This window comes from Ursus americanus, chromosome 3, assembly GCF_024610735.1.
Source record: "Ursus americanus isolate L20-20 chromosome 3, mUrsAme1.1.p, whole genome shotgun sequence".
NCBI classification, from domain to species: Eukaryota; Metazoa; Chordata; class Mammalia; order Carnivora; family Ursidae; genus Ursus; species Ursus americanus.
Window position 1 is genome coordinate 19,909,628 of NC_142129.1, and position 12,937 is coordinate 19,922,564.

General features: G+C 48.5%; 1 protein-coding gene across 1 annotated transcript in view; it reads left to right on the plus strand.

The window, feature by feature from the left end:
• The window catches only part of PLXNA4 (plexin A4), a 590,507-nt gene that overhangs the window by 65,070 nt on the left and 512,500 nt on the right, over positions 1-12,937 (plus strand). The gene's annotated exons all lie outside the window — the stretch shown is intronic.

Below are 12,937 nucleotides of genomic sequence, written 5' to 3' on the forward strand. Positions count from 1 at the left end.
TAATAACCCTAAGGGAATTACACACCAGTGCCTTTAGGGGTAGGAGAGGAGGAGGCATCTACAGTCAGGGAAACCATTCCCAGCATTTGTGATCTTCTTGGCTGGTGGAACCTTCTGGAAATCTTCAGCAAGCAGGCTCATCACTGCCATTAGGGTCACAGAGAGAAGGGAAGCCTTTGCTGAGCAATTCCAAGTAGCAGTAGCTTTTGTGGACAAATGCCCCTTCCATGGAAGGGTAATTGTAAAGGCCCAAGGAAATTCCTGTGTGTTTTTTGTGAGGGTGATCAAGGAGCACACAGAGAGGAAGGAGGAAACAGAGCAATTAGATGCCACACTGCTCCTCTCTCTCCTTCTATACATCCTTAAGTACCCAGTTACGAGGAGACATCTAATATTATTTAAACAAGCAAAGAAAAGCAATCTGGGCTTTCATTCCTATTTTCTCCTTTCCCCAAGCACTTGTGGAGTAGCTGCTGTTCATCGAAAAATATCACCCAAAGCTCTAGAACTAGACAAAGCTAACCACCCCGTGATTGCCCCAGTACTTGCTCTAAGTCTGGCGGGCCAGGAATCTCTTGTGATCAGCCATCTCTGCGGTGACACCAGTAGCCAAGGGCGTGTGCTGAGGCTCCGGTGAAATGTGGCAGAGGTGACCCCTGTTTAGCCATCCTCACGGACCCAGGCACACAGGTGCAGGAGCCAAGGCGCAGAATGGAAAGCTCTACACCAAAGCAGCAGTGCGAGGCAAGCAGAGGGCAGGGGTGAGCACATACATTAAAACCTCCAGATGCTTAGCATCCAAAATGTTTACAACTCTGGTGATCAGGAATTGGCAAATTATGGCCCTGTGGGCCAAGCATGGGTTTTTACATTTTTAGATAGTCGATGAAAAAAAAAAAAGCAAAGAAAAATAATACTTTGTGACAGGTGAAAATGATATGAAATTCTAATTTTAGTGTCCATACATAAAGTTTTATTGAAACACAGCTGGTTTATCTACATACTGGCTATGGCAGCTTTTGCACTGTGTGAGAGAGTTAAATAGTGGCAACAGACTCTATGACCCACAAACCCTAACATGTTTATTGTCTGGCCCTTCTTGGAAAGATTTTGTTGGCTCCTGGCTAAGCGGGGTTTAAATCCCAGCTATAACACTTACAGATCGTGTGACCTTGGGCTGGTTCTCTACCCTTTGTAAGCTTCGAGTTTCTCATCTCTAAAATGGAGATACCAGTGACACCTGCATCTTGGGATCGTTCAGAGGATTTCCCACCACAGCTGATGTAAAGGAAATGCTTAGCAAAAGGCCTGGTATAGAATGAATGCTTAGTAAAGGTTTGCTGTTGTTATTCCGTTTGTTACCTTCTCAGCGAAAAGGGTTTGGCCCCTGTGATGAAAACTGGTGGTTTTCCAACTCTATGGATCCTCCCAATATGCTACTTTCAAGGCTAGAGAAGCTAAATATTTGCTTTCTCAGTCTGCTTCCCATCCAGGAATGGCCATATGATACAATATGACCAAAAAGACATAAATGAAGTTTGTTCTGAGTGTTCTGGGAAAGCTTTTGGTTTATTAAAAAAGGGATGGCATGGTTGAACACTGCCACTTCTCCATCTTCCTGCCTTGACTATAGATGTGATGTCTTGAGCTGGTGCAGCCATTTTGGGCCCATGAAAGCAATGCTCAATAGAATTACAGAGACCACTTGCCCTGGCATCATTAAGCTGCTGAGTCATTGTCATCATCTACCTACCTTCAACTTTTTGTTGTTTGAGAAACATAAAACCCTATTTGTTGAAACCATTGTAAGTCAGGTCTTTTGTTACTTGTAGTAGAAGACATTTCTAATTGTTATGTCCTTTTGGAAGTTGAGTGGAATGCAGGGGAACCATGGGTCAGAAGGGAGGGCTTCTGAGCAAGGAAATCTGAAGTAACCAATACATACAGGGATATAAGTGAGTACCTTTTGAGAAGTCTGGTTCAGGGACAAAAGACCCACAGAAGAGAGACAGGAGCTCAGGGCTCTGGTCAAGCTCAGCTTTGGTGAAGAGAAACGGCATTGTAAGGGATAGCAGGGACAGGTTGAGAAGATGGTTGCTTTTCCTCAGTAGAGCTGATAGGAAAGAACAGGGCCCGTGAGCACTCTTGAAACTGCTAAGAGGACAAGGAAACTATTTAAAATATATACTATTCATTTAAATAAATTTATAAACTTCTAGAAAACACACATATGTTATATTCCTCCTTAGACTAATTTAGCAGCCTGAAGAAAGTCTATGCGTTGGATCTAAGCAACTCAAGATCAGGACAGCCCCCCCGGGGGCACCTGGAGAAGAGGTATAGGCTGGTGCAGGGAGGGGTAATTCCTCTCTGAGCTGGCCTTGACCCCCTTGGATTTCTAAGAGTGCAAATGGTTTGTGGGAGGAGAGTAAAAAAGAAATGTCCTCGATGGAACAGGAAATAACCATTTCCCAGCAATCTTTGCAAGTTGTTGGTTCTCCCTGGGCCAATCTGGGAAGGCTTTGCCAAGGAGGGGAGGTTTTAGTTTAAATTTATGGCTTTTTATCTATTTTCTGTTTGGAGAGGTAATGTGCGTTCATTATAGAACATTCAAACGATACAGAGAAGTACAAAAAGAAGGGAAAATCACTCTGAAATCCCCACCTCCATTCCAGGCAGCCGCAGCATCCACGCCTCCCTCTGGGCATATATACATATGTAATTAGAAGTGTTACACAAATGAGGTCCCATTATGCTGAACGGGCTTTCTTTGTGTTTTCTCCTCTCTTCCCCTCCCTCCCTCCCTCTCTCTTTTGCATTCTGTTTTTTATTTGTTGAATTTTTCTTGTCGGTGACTGTAGACATGTATCATCCTTTGTATTGTCCATATTGTATTTCTTTGTATGGCTCCTTTGGGAATGGAGTTGGGGAAACTATTTGCATGGTGGGAAGGAGTGATGTGGAAGATCCGTGGCTGGAGTTGAAGCATCAAGATGATGTAGAATGAGTTCTCAATGGGCTTTCAAGTGAAGATGGAGGTTAAGTTGGAGACAATGGGGCAGGGAAGAAAAAGGCAGGGGTAAGTGGTCTGGGAAGAACTGAATAACCACCCCCCACCCCCCACAACCCTCCTTCCCAAGCACAGAGGGAGCCCATGTCATCTTTCCTCCATGAGCCATTTAAGGGACCCACTGGCCGACTGCTTGCCCAGCTGTACCTTGGGACAGTCTCTGGTTCCTATTCTGTGGGCAGGTGCCCTGATGCTTAGTTACCTGGTTCTACCTGAGGTCGTCAGAAGTGGGGCACATGCTTCACTCCCCTGAAAGTCCCGGGAGGCTGTGTTGCCAACTAGGAAATGAAGTGGATGAATGATCCTGGCTGGAGAACCTGCCAGGTGATTTGCTCCAGGCACACCTCCCCAAGTACATAGGTCCTTTCAGAAAAGAAAATGGTAGCTTAGACACTTATTTTATGGACACGGACCAGAGCAAGGTGTTACAAAATAATTTCTAGATTCTGTGCTGATTTGACACTTCAATATTTCACCTGACTGGTCTTTGAATTTGTTTTAATTGTTCTTTCTTACTTGTCCTTCATTCACCCTTTACTCCTTCCTGTAATGGTCATCGAAATGGCAGAAGGTACACTCTGCAAGAGCAGGGAGTTTGGAGTCTGCCTGGCTTTGCATCCTGGCCTCATTGCTTACCAGCTGTGTGACCTTGGAAAAGTTATTTGACTTCTCTGAGCATCCACTCCTTTATCTGTAAAATTAGGATACCAATGTTACTGTATCACACAGGTGCTTTGAGCATGCTTTTATTTTCCTGGCTCCCATTCATACACAGGGAGTGTATATCCACTTGGTTTCCCACCACCCTCTCCATGGGCATCACTTTCCAGATGCAGGCAATGTGCAGATCATGACTGGGCACTCCTCTGTATAACTGTGTTTCTGCTACTTCTGGTTTCAGGAGCACAGCACAGTGCTTTGGTTTAAATGTCTCCTACAGGCACCATAAGGGGCAGGAGAGAGCACAATGCAGGGATTTGGGTAACTTCAGGACTCCATCCCCAGCTCTGCTTAAATATGTTAATGGGAACCAGAAATAAAATTTCAAAACTGGAAGTAGGAGATAACAAGCAATAGGGCCAATGAGATTAGGTGTGGGTGGGAGAAGAGAAAGAGACCTCTCCTGAGCACTGGGGTTCGGGGGGTTGGAGAAAGCACCGTCCTCCAGTTCTCCATGTGCCCTGCGAAGGAGCACCGGTCCAGCTGCAGTCATGAATACCCAGCCTTGCTGGGTTGGGGATTGAGCTGCTTCCTCCTTTAAAAATTAAATGCTGCGGGAAGATCCCTGAGCACCGCAGCTTAGGTCCCAGGACCCCTGGGCTGGCCGAGGCCTTGGGTTCTCTCTCTCTCTCTTCCGCTTGCATGTTCCAGTGGCCTGACCCAGAGAGCCAAAGAGACTGTGCTCGGACATCGAGAAAGAACAGGCAGAGAGTCAAAGCTGGCTGACTAGCTGATCCTCTGCCACTCAGCACCCAGATTTTAACCCAGCGTGGCTTCCTGCCACCCCGGGAGGCTCCTTTTGCCCTTAGCTGCCACCTTTCATTGGCTCCCTCTCTCCTATCCTTAGAAGGAAAAAGGAAAAGCTTCACTTGAAAAAGGCTCCAGTGAATGAGAGTTTTTTTTTAAAGATTTTATTTATTTATTTATTAGAGTGAGAGACAGTGTGAGTTGGGGGAGGAGCAGAGGGGGAGAGAGAGAGAGGGAGAGAATCTCAAGCAGACTCCACGCTGAGCTAGGAGCCGGACATGGGGCTTGACATGGGGCTCGACATGAGGCTCCATCTCACGACCCTGAGATCATGACCTAAGCTGAAACCAAGGCTCACCAACTGAGAACCACCCAGACACCCCTGAATGAGAGTTTTAAAGGACAGATTCAGCTCCTGTAAACTTTGAGAAGGAAAAACTCCACCAAATTCAGAGGCTGAGAAAAACTCCCCGGCCTCCCCCATTTCACAGTCAAGCCCTCAGCTCATGCTTTGCTAGGTGGTTTGGGGGAAGGGGAGCATGGGGATACCCCTCTTTTCCCCCTTGCTCCCTATTCTCCATGTCACCCACAGCCAGATCTCTGGGCTTGAGAGCTGGGCAGTCTGAAGCCGCAGGTGAGCTCTTGGAAGGATCTGGCAAAAGAGAACACAAGAAATGCTACTGGGGAGAGTCAGACTCCTCTCCTACGATTTCATGAGCCGCGAGGCACGAGAAACACATTCAGCCAATTTCTACCCCGAGAATGCCACTCAGGTATCACGAGTGCTGCAAAGATCCAGCACATTTCCGAGAGAGGGGCCTGAGTCAGGCGAATGAGGCTGAGCCACTTTTTTCCCAGGTGACAGGAACTACTAGCTGGAGTTGGAACAGCCTGGCCAGTCACCACCACCAGTAGAGTCTTGTCTTAAACAACTAACTTAATCCACTTCAGAATAGAAAACAAGCATGAAACACAACACTTTATATCCCTCTAAATTCTTGTCCATGATTGGTCAGTAATTGTATACCTTCTCATATAGTCATAGACACTGTGTACACAGTATTTTATGATGCTTTCCCACTTAACATGATTTAGAATACATGTTTTCCATGTATCGACTTAGTTTCAGTACTGCCGTTTAGGTGGCTGGATGACATCCCCTTCGACCGATACCGCTTCATTTGTTTAACCAGGCTATTGCCCCTGTTGGTGGACATTTGGGTTGTTTCCAGTTTTCCACCGTTGTAAGTAGCAAGGCAGCAACATCTTAAGTTGGAACAATGATGATAAAGTGCTGAAATGTTGCTGACTTTATTTTCACTGGCAACCAAATTTAGAGAGAGCCTCAATATTGCTCCTCTCCAATGCGGGAGTAATTAAACAGCTGCCTTGAAGGGTGGCTGGATGATTTATAGGCAGCGAGATGCGTTCAGTGGGTTTGTCAGTATCCTGCGGCATTAAGGATACGCTTGTTAATTATCTGTGGTTAATATGATAATTTAGGAAAAACAACACCTATTAAGAGTTCTTCATTAGGCAAAGGGCTTCTCATTTTTGAACAAACAAAGTCTCCAAAATTAATGATCTTCACCTCTGATCTGTCACTGGGCAGGGACAACAAAGAGTCACACTTCCTTTTAATGTTCCCCCCAGTGCCCTTGGTAAAAAGAGGCCCCCTCTTGGAAAATCCTTCTAGGCCCTGCCCCTGCCTTTATGGTTGCCTCTTTTTAGAGCCACCAAATTAACCGTCAGGGGACCAATCCCTGTTTTCCTGGTGTCTCAGTAAACTTTTGCTCTATCAGCTCAACTGAAAAACTTTTGCCTGCTGATTCCCCGGCACTTAAATGGAGCAAGAAGTCATATCCTGATTGGTAGATGAGCAAACTGAGATCCAGAGTTGGTGGGGGGCTTGCCTGGGGTCCCAGAGCCAGAGAGGGGATGGGAAGGGGGAACTGGGGGTGCCTGCCTTCCCGCCTAAGCCCTACCCCAACCTCTATCCTTTCCCTGCCGTATGCCCTCACTCCGGCGGATCCATCAGATCAGAACCAAGAGCTCTAAGGAGCTTCTGGTTCGTAGGGCAGCATCAAACTTGTTTCAGCCCCCGAGAGGGAGGGAGTGGGCAGAGAAAAAGGGCATCACATAATGTGATGCCGGAGACAATATCTGGAAGACCAGAGGAGAAATAACCCGTCGGCGCATAACCTCATCTTTATACTTCAATAAGTATTGAATGTAAGTCATGGGCTGTATTCAGTCACTACTCCCTGGTGTTACCCCGTCCCCTCCGCTGCCCCATCTTCATATTTCATTTTGGCCTGGACAGTGCAAACTCCATTGTAGCTATCAAGAATAATTTTTATATATGGGGCCTCTGCTGAGCCAGCATCTTGCTGCATGCATTCCCCATTATCCTGTTTGGTGGTGGTGGGCGCGAGGTCAGGAGTCATGGTAAATGGGGAGAAAACTTTTCTGCTCAGGTCCCTGTGCAGATCAGGTCTAACATAGAGGCTCCCTGCCTCTTTCCTCTAGGGCAACACCAGCCCTCCTTTTAGGGAAACACCAAGACATCCCTCACTGCGCTCCTCTGGAAGAGTTAGGAGGGAAGGGGCGTGCCGCTCATGTCTATGTTTGGGGTTTTCAATCACTATCATATTCACTCTTCAGAATACATCCAAGAGGCTTGTGTTCCAATACCCATCTAATCAAAGGAGAAGGTGATGCTGGAAGAAGTTCAGTCCTTGGTCAAGGTCACCCCAGGATTCAGTTGCAGAGTGGTGGACTTACACTCAGATGCTGTATTCTTGTGGTACTCTTCCCTACCCCACCCCCTTGCTGACTCTGCCGCTGCTTGGGCTCTCTAGCGGGGGGGGGGGGGGGGGGGGGCAGGACAGTTCAAGCCACAGGGCAGAGGCAACTCAGGGGACCCCTGCGGGCAGCAGCACCCCACCAGCACTCAGGGGCCATGCCCGCGGGGCGTCAGGGAAAATGCTGGTCATGGCCCCTGAGGACAAACAGGATACTCTCTATAAAATCACCTCCCTCTGTGTCTGAGTGCCCACTCAGCTGCCTGGGGAGCGCCCTGGGGAAGTCAGAAGAGAGATGGATTGGTCCTGGGTCTCAAGTCCCCATTGCTATTTTGCTAAATATGTGGCCCCAGGCAACTACTTAACTTCTTTCAGAGGCTGCTTCCTCTTGGCAGGACCAAGGTGATGAACGTGTTTGGGCTACCCTGTCTGGGTGGTTGGGAAGATCAAGTCAGATGAGCTGCAAAGTGACTTGGAAACAGAAGCATCATTATTATTACAATCAAATAATGCGGGTGCTGGGACAAATGATTAAACGCTGTCTCACGCTTCCTTTTTCTTCCTGACAAGTTAGCCTTCTGCGATTTCTGTAAATAATACTCTCACCGGGATTTTCCAAAGCACAGCCCAGAGACTAGCCCTGTCAGAGACTGCGGGAAGAGTTTGCCAGAAATGCAGATCGCTGAGCTGGAATCTGGGGAGAATGGAGCCCGGAGCCCAGGCTTCTGTGTCTCCCACTTGCTCCCTGGATGGGATGATTCTCATGCTTAGGCTTTTGCAGTTCCTTAGACCCCCTTGTAGAGTCTTGTTTCTCTTCCCTGGGACTTGGGGAAGCTAAGCGGGGAGGGAGTATGTGGGTGTTTGGGTTCATCTGTCCAGTTCATGCAGATGGCCAGCCAGAGTCAAAAACTTTGGTCAGGCCGGGCTCCCCGTTCTATAGAGTGACAATCCCCTGACCTCTGGCTTGTCCCTCAGTCTGACAAATCAAAAATATCAGCCCCAGCTTGGCTCTCCCTTTTAAAAGTCAGCTAAGCCTCTCTCTGGGGGATGGAGTGCTGATTTGGGAAATGCTGTGTGATGTCACCCAGTCCCTTGAGCTCACTGCCTTGTGGCCTCACCCACCCCCATCAGGAAAGGGACATGATCTTTCTCCTTGAGTGGAGGGAGGCCCGGCTGGTTTTGTCTGTCAGGCCTCCAGGGCTGTCACGCCAGTTTTCATCATGTTCGTACCTTTCTTCTAAAAGCTGTGAAGCTCATGGGAGCCCTGTCTTGGGTCAGAAGCCCTCTGCCAGCATGCAGGGACGGAGGAGACTTGCCATGTTCTGAATAGTGTCCGCCCCAAAGTGGACACCTGCACTCCCCTTTTGCTACCTCCTGCTTCCTTCAAGTAGGATTCCACCTAACGGAGGGCCTCCCCTCAGAGTGGGGCAGTGAGGGTGCAGAGGAGGGTAGGACGGGCAAGGCTGGAGGTTTGCATTACTAAAGAATCACCGGGACCTTATTCCCAGGCAGTTTGGACCCTCAGGCTGCATGGCGTGTGTAGATGTATACATGTATACTTCTGCGTGGGAATGGAACACAGCGAAGCAATAGGTTATGCACGGGGTTCGTGATGTAGCACTTGAACACAAGGAGGCAAGAATGATGTCACTGTGGCCACGAAAGGCCCAGCAGAGGGTGAAGAAGGGCAGACACTGCCCCATCCTGGCTACTGGAGAAGACACTGGCTCCGCCACCCACCTAAGGTTAAGCCCTTAGTGTCCAGGCGCCCCATGCCTTCCAGAAAGCCCTCCCCCTGGCAGAGCCTCTGCTGTGTGCCAGGCAAATGCAGGGCACCATGCCCACTGCCACCCAGCCAAGCTTTCCTCCCCTCCATCTGCAAGCCACGGGCCTATTTCACGGCTGCCCTGCAAAGTGTGGCCAGAGGAGGGTTGATTTCATACTTCACTCATTTCATCTTCCTGCCTGGTTTTGTGTCGCATTCGTCACTCACAGTTCTCTCTTTTCACCCCTGACTGATCAGGCCCTCTCTTCTAATTCTAAAATCTATTTTTTCCTCTCCCCACCCCCCAATCTGCCACCAAACTGCATCAGCGTTACTGCCTCTTTCTATATTGCTTTTGCAATTCAGCCTTTTCTTCCTGTCAGTGCCTCTCAGACCCGGTGTGTGGGCTCGGGTGGTGGGGATTGCCTCTACCATGGTCCGCCTCAAAGGGGCTGTGTGGCCTGGCCCGGACCCTTGTTTCTTTAGTCTTGGGTTCGTCGTATGTAAGATTAGATGATCTGGTCATCTCTAAACGCCCCTGTTGTTTTAATATTGGTCAATTCTGTGGTTCAGGGGGCCAGGCTGATGGCAAATATTCACTCTACTTTAATACCTAGGAAGGTATTCAACTCATAACTACCTACACAGAGAGTCTCTGTGTCTAATTTTGTATGTCATGGTGACTCCCCTAGGCATCTAACTGCCACCTGGTTAATGTGGGCTTAGGAGATATAAAATATTGGTCTAAACCTAAGAGAAGACCAAGACAGCCATGACCAAAGACCCCAATGCTAAGGGTGCTAAATGCTTCTTTGATTTTGGATCCAAGTGTGTGCTCCCGTCCCCTTTAGGGCACCCTTGAATCTCAGAAGTAGAGCAACTTGCCCAAGCTGGTTGAGCTTGTTCATTATGGAGTGGGAACTGGAACTTAGGCTTCAGATCTGATAGAACGTGGGTGACTCAAAGCTTGGTGCTGTGGTAGCAGCAGGCTGGACTCATTCTGGGGTTCTTGCTGGCCAGTTTGATGATTCTGAGCAAAGCTGAAAAAGGTGTCCCATTTGAGTGGATGTTGCCCTAGCTATTGTTCATGGCTTGGCAAGTCTACATGATGGTCCTGTCCAGGATGTCCACCCAGACCCAGGCCCATCTGCCATCTTGTCACTGCCTGAGACAGTGGAGTTCTCTTCATTCCCCAAGGCCCAGTAGACCTGGGCTTGCTGTTACCCATGGCACCGCCAGATGGCTTTATGTATCACGGTACGTCTCCCCTCCATGAAGACTTCCACTCGCCCTTTGCTGGACCTCAGCCTTTTAGATTCCTTTTTGGAAATTGGTGAGGTATAAACACAACCCTTTGTAAAACGTATTCTCAATTCCACCAGTGCTCACGTGCAGAACCTATACCAGCCCGTAGCTAGTTGACACATGACTCAAGAGTTTGCAGGCTTGTTTGTTCCTTGAGTCTTGACTCTCCTATTAGCCACAAAAGACAGTATTTCCACCCAAAAAAACCAAATTCTCAAAACAGCCCAGAGCTCAATTTCTTACCGTATTTAACAAATACTGTTGAATTTGGTTGAATTCGAGACGACCATCCTCAGAGGAAAGGAAGAAGGGTGGCCTAGACTTAGGTGGGCCTAACTAAAACATCCAAGACCCTGCCATTGCTAGGAGAAGCAGATGTCCTCCTTCTCTCTGTTGGCCCCTTTGTCTCCCTCTCCTCCTCCGCCCTGGCTCCAACAAAGGTTCTGAATGTCTTCTGGGGAAGTCCTTGGTCTTACTGTCAGTGAAAGTGGATAATGTGTTAAAAATGGACTTCTCCAATGTCTGGCTGACTGCTTTCAGATTGAAGACATTTTCCTGACAGAAAAGAAGGGAGGTGAACAATGGGGTGGTTTCTTCCTGAAAGTGGCTCTGACAGAGCTTGGAAACCACTGGGACTTTCTTTCCTTCTTTGTCATTTATCTCTACCAACCACTTCGGAGTGCCTTTGGGGGGGAGAAGGGGCTGAGTGGATGGCCTCCAGGGCTGGTGGAGAAAGGTGGGGTGGATGGGGGTGTCTCTGTGTGAGTCACGACTGGACCCTTCCTTTTCACCTTTGCTCTGGGGACCTGGGGCTCCCTGGTCCCAGGTGGCTCACAGGCTAGCTCTAGTGGTTCTCCACTCTGTGGCAGCTTGGAATCCCGGGGAGACAGTGGTGTGCTGGAGCCACTTGCTACACTATTGGTTGCTTGAAATAGGCCACAGTGATGGTTTTGACACCATGGACATTGGCAGATGACACACGTGAGGACTCTTCTGTTTTGAGAGCTGGTTTACTGGCACGCCACTGCGGAGAGAAAGGAAGATCATTGCATGTCCAGACTGCACACCCAGACCAATTCAACTGTAGTCTTTGTGTATGGTGCTGAGACATGGAACTTTCTAAGGCTTCCCAGGTGATTCCAATGTGCAGCCAAAGTCAGAACCACTTTTCCAATCTAATACTCTCATTTTACACAGGCCTTTGGATCAAAGAGGTAGCAGCTCCCCACTCAATCCCAACAGCTTCTAGGAGTCAGTAGCAATTCCTGGACTTTAGAAAAAACCACTCTTCTATGGCAAGAGAAAGGACCTCCAGGTGGTAGAGACTCACTTCTGTGTCATCTGTCTTCTCTTTTGCTGTCCTCCTTCCTTTTACATTTCCATTTCTGTCCCTTCCTGCCAGGGACTGAGATGTGCCCCTTAGGAACTGACAGCTGGGATGGTCCTCAGAGTCAGGTCTCTCTGAGGACACAAGGCCCCTAGAACAAGTCGGAGATGGTAGAGGCAGTCTGATTGTTTCCCCACATGACAGCAGAGCTGTCACTGGAGAAAGACTGGATCTTCGCCGCAGAGGATCTAAATGTCATTTCCATTCTGCAAAGTCAGAAAAACCACTGGCCTGGGATTCCTCAAGGTTAGGCCTGGGGCCTCGCTCGTCCCTCTGTCACTGGGCAGCCCCCCCCCCCCCACCTCTGGGACAGAGGTTGGCTGGAAAAGTCATGGAATGAGTAATAAAAATAGTTTACGAAGTGCTTTCACATGCATGATCTCATTTGGGTTGATGACCCTGGGCTCTTGAATGGAGAGGGAAGTGGGAGACTTGGGAATTCAAATTGCAGCTCCATTGTCTTGGGAAACCCTTTCCGGCAAATAGGAGCCAGCAAATCCCCACCTTGCCATCCCTCCTTCTCAGGCCAGGAGCATTTAGAACTAATTGAATCACTAGATTAGCTAATGCAGCCTCCATTAAGGCGGCAAGATCCCAGAGGAGAGGCCATTGAAGAGAAGCTGAAAGATCCACACCCAGCCTGGCCACACACCCAGCCCGGCCACACTCCCAGCCCCCAACACCACTGCCTCAATCTCAGTAGTCTGAAGAGAGCCTCGTGGACCCCATGGCTGACCCCTTTAGACTTTCTGTAGTGCTAGGATTTGAGGACAAAAAGGATTTATACCCTTCATTGATGCCAGTTCTTTGCCCTAAGGAGCAGAAAGTTTGTAATAGATGTGTTATTTCATCGCTAGATTTCGTTTCAGGGTAAGCTTTTCTGATTGGGGGGAAATCGAGTCCCAAGGTAACTAGCTGACCTCCCAAAGGTCATGAGATGGGTTGCTGGAAGGTCAGGGACAAAAACTCAGGTCTTCTGAGTTTCTTTCCATCTGGCCCAGCAACCTGTTCTGGTACAAGGTGGGACGGTGGTAGGATTGCTCATTCATTCTGTTTATTGGGTGTCTACTAGTCCCCATGTTAACAGCTCATGCGGTGACAATAGTACATAAGGCCATCACAGTCCCTGAACTCAAGGG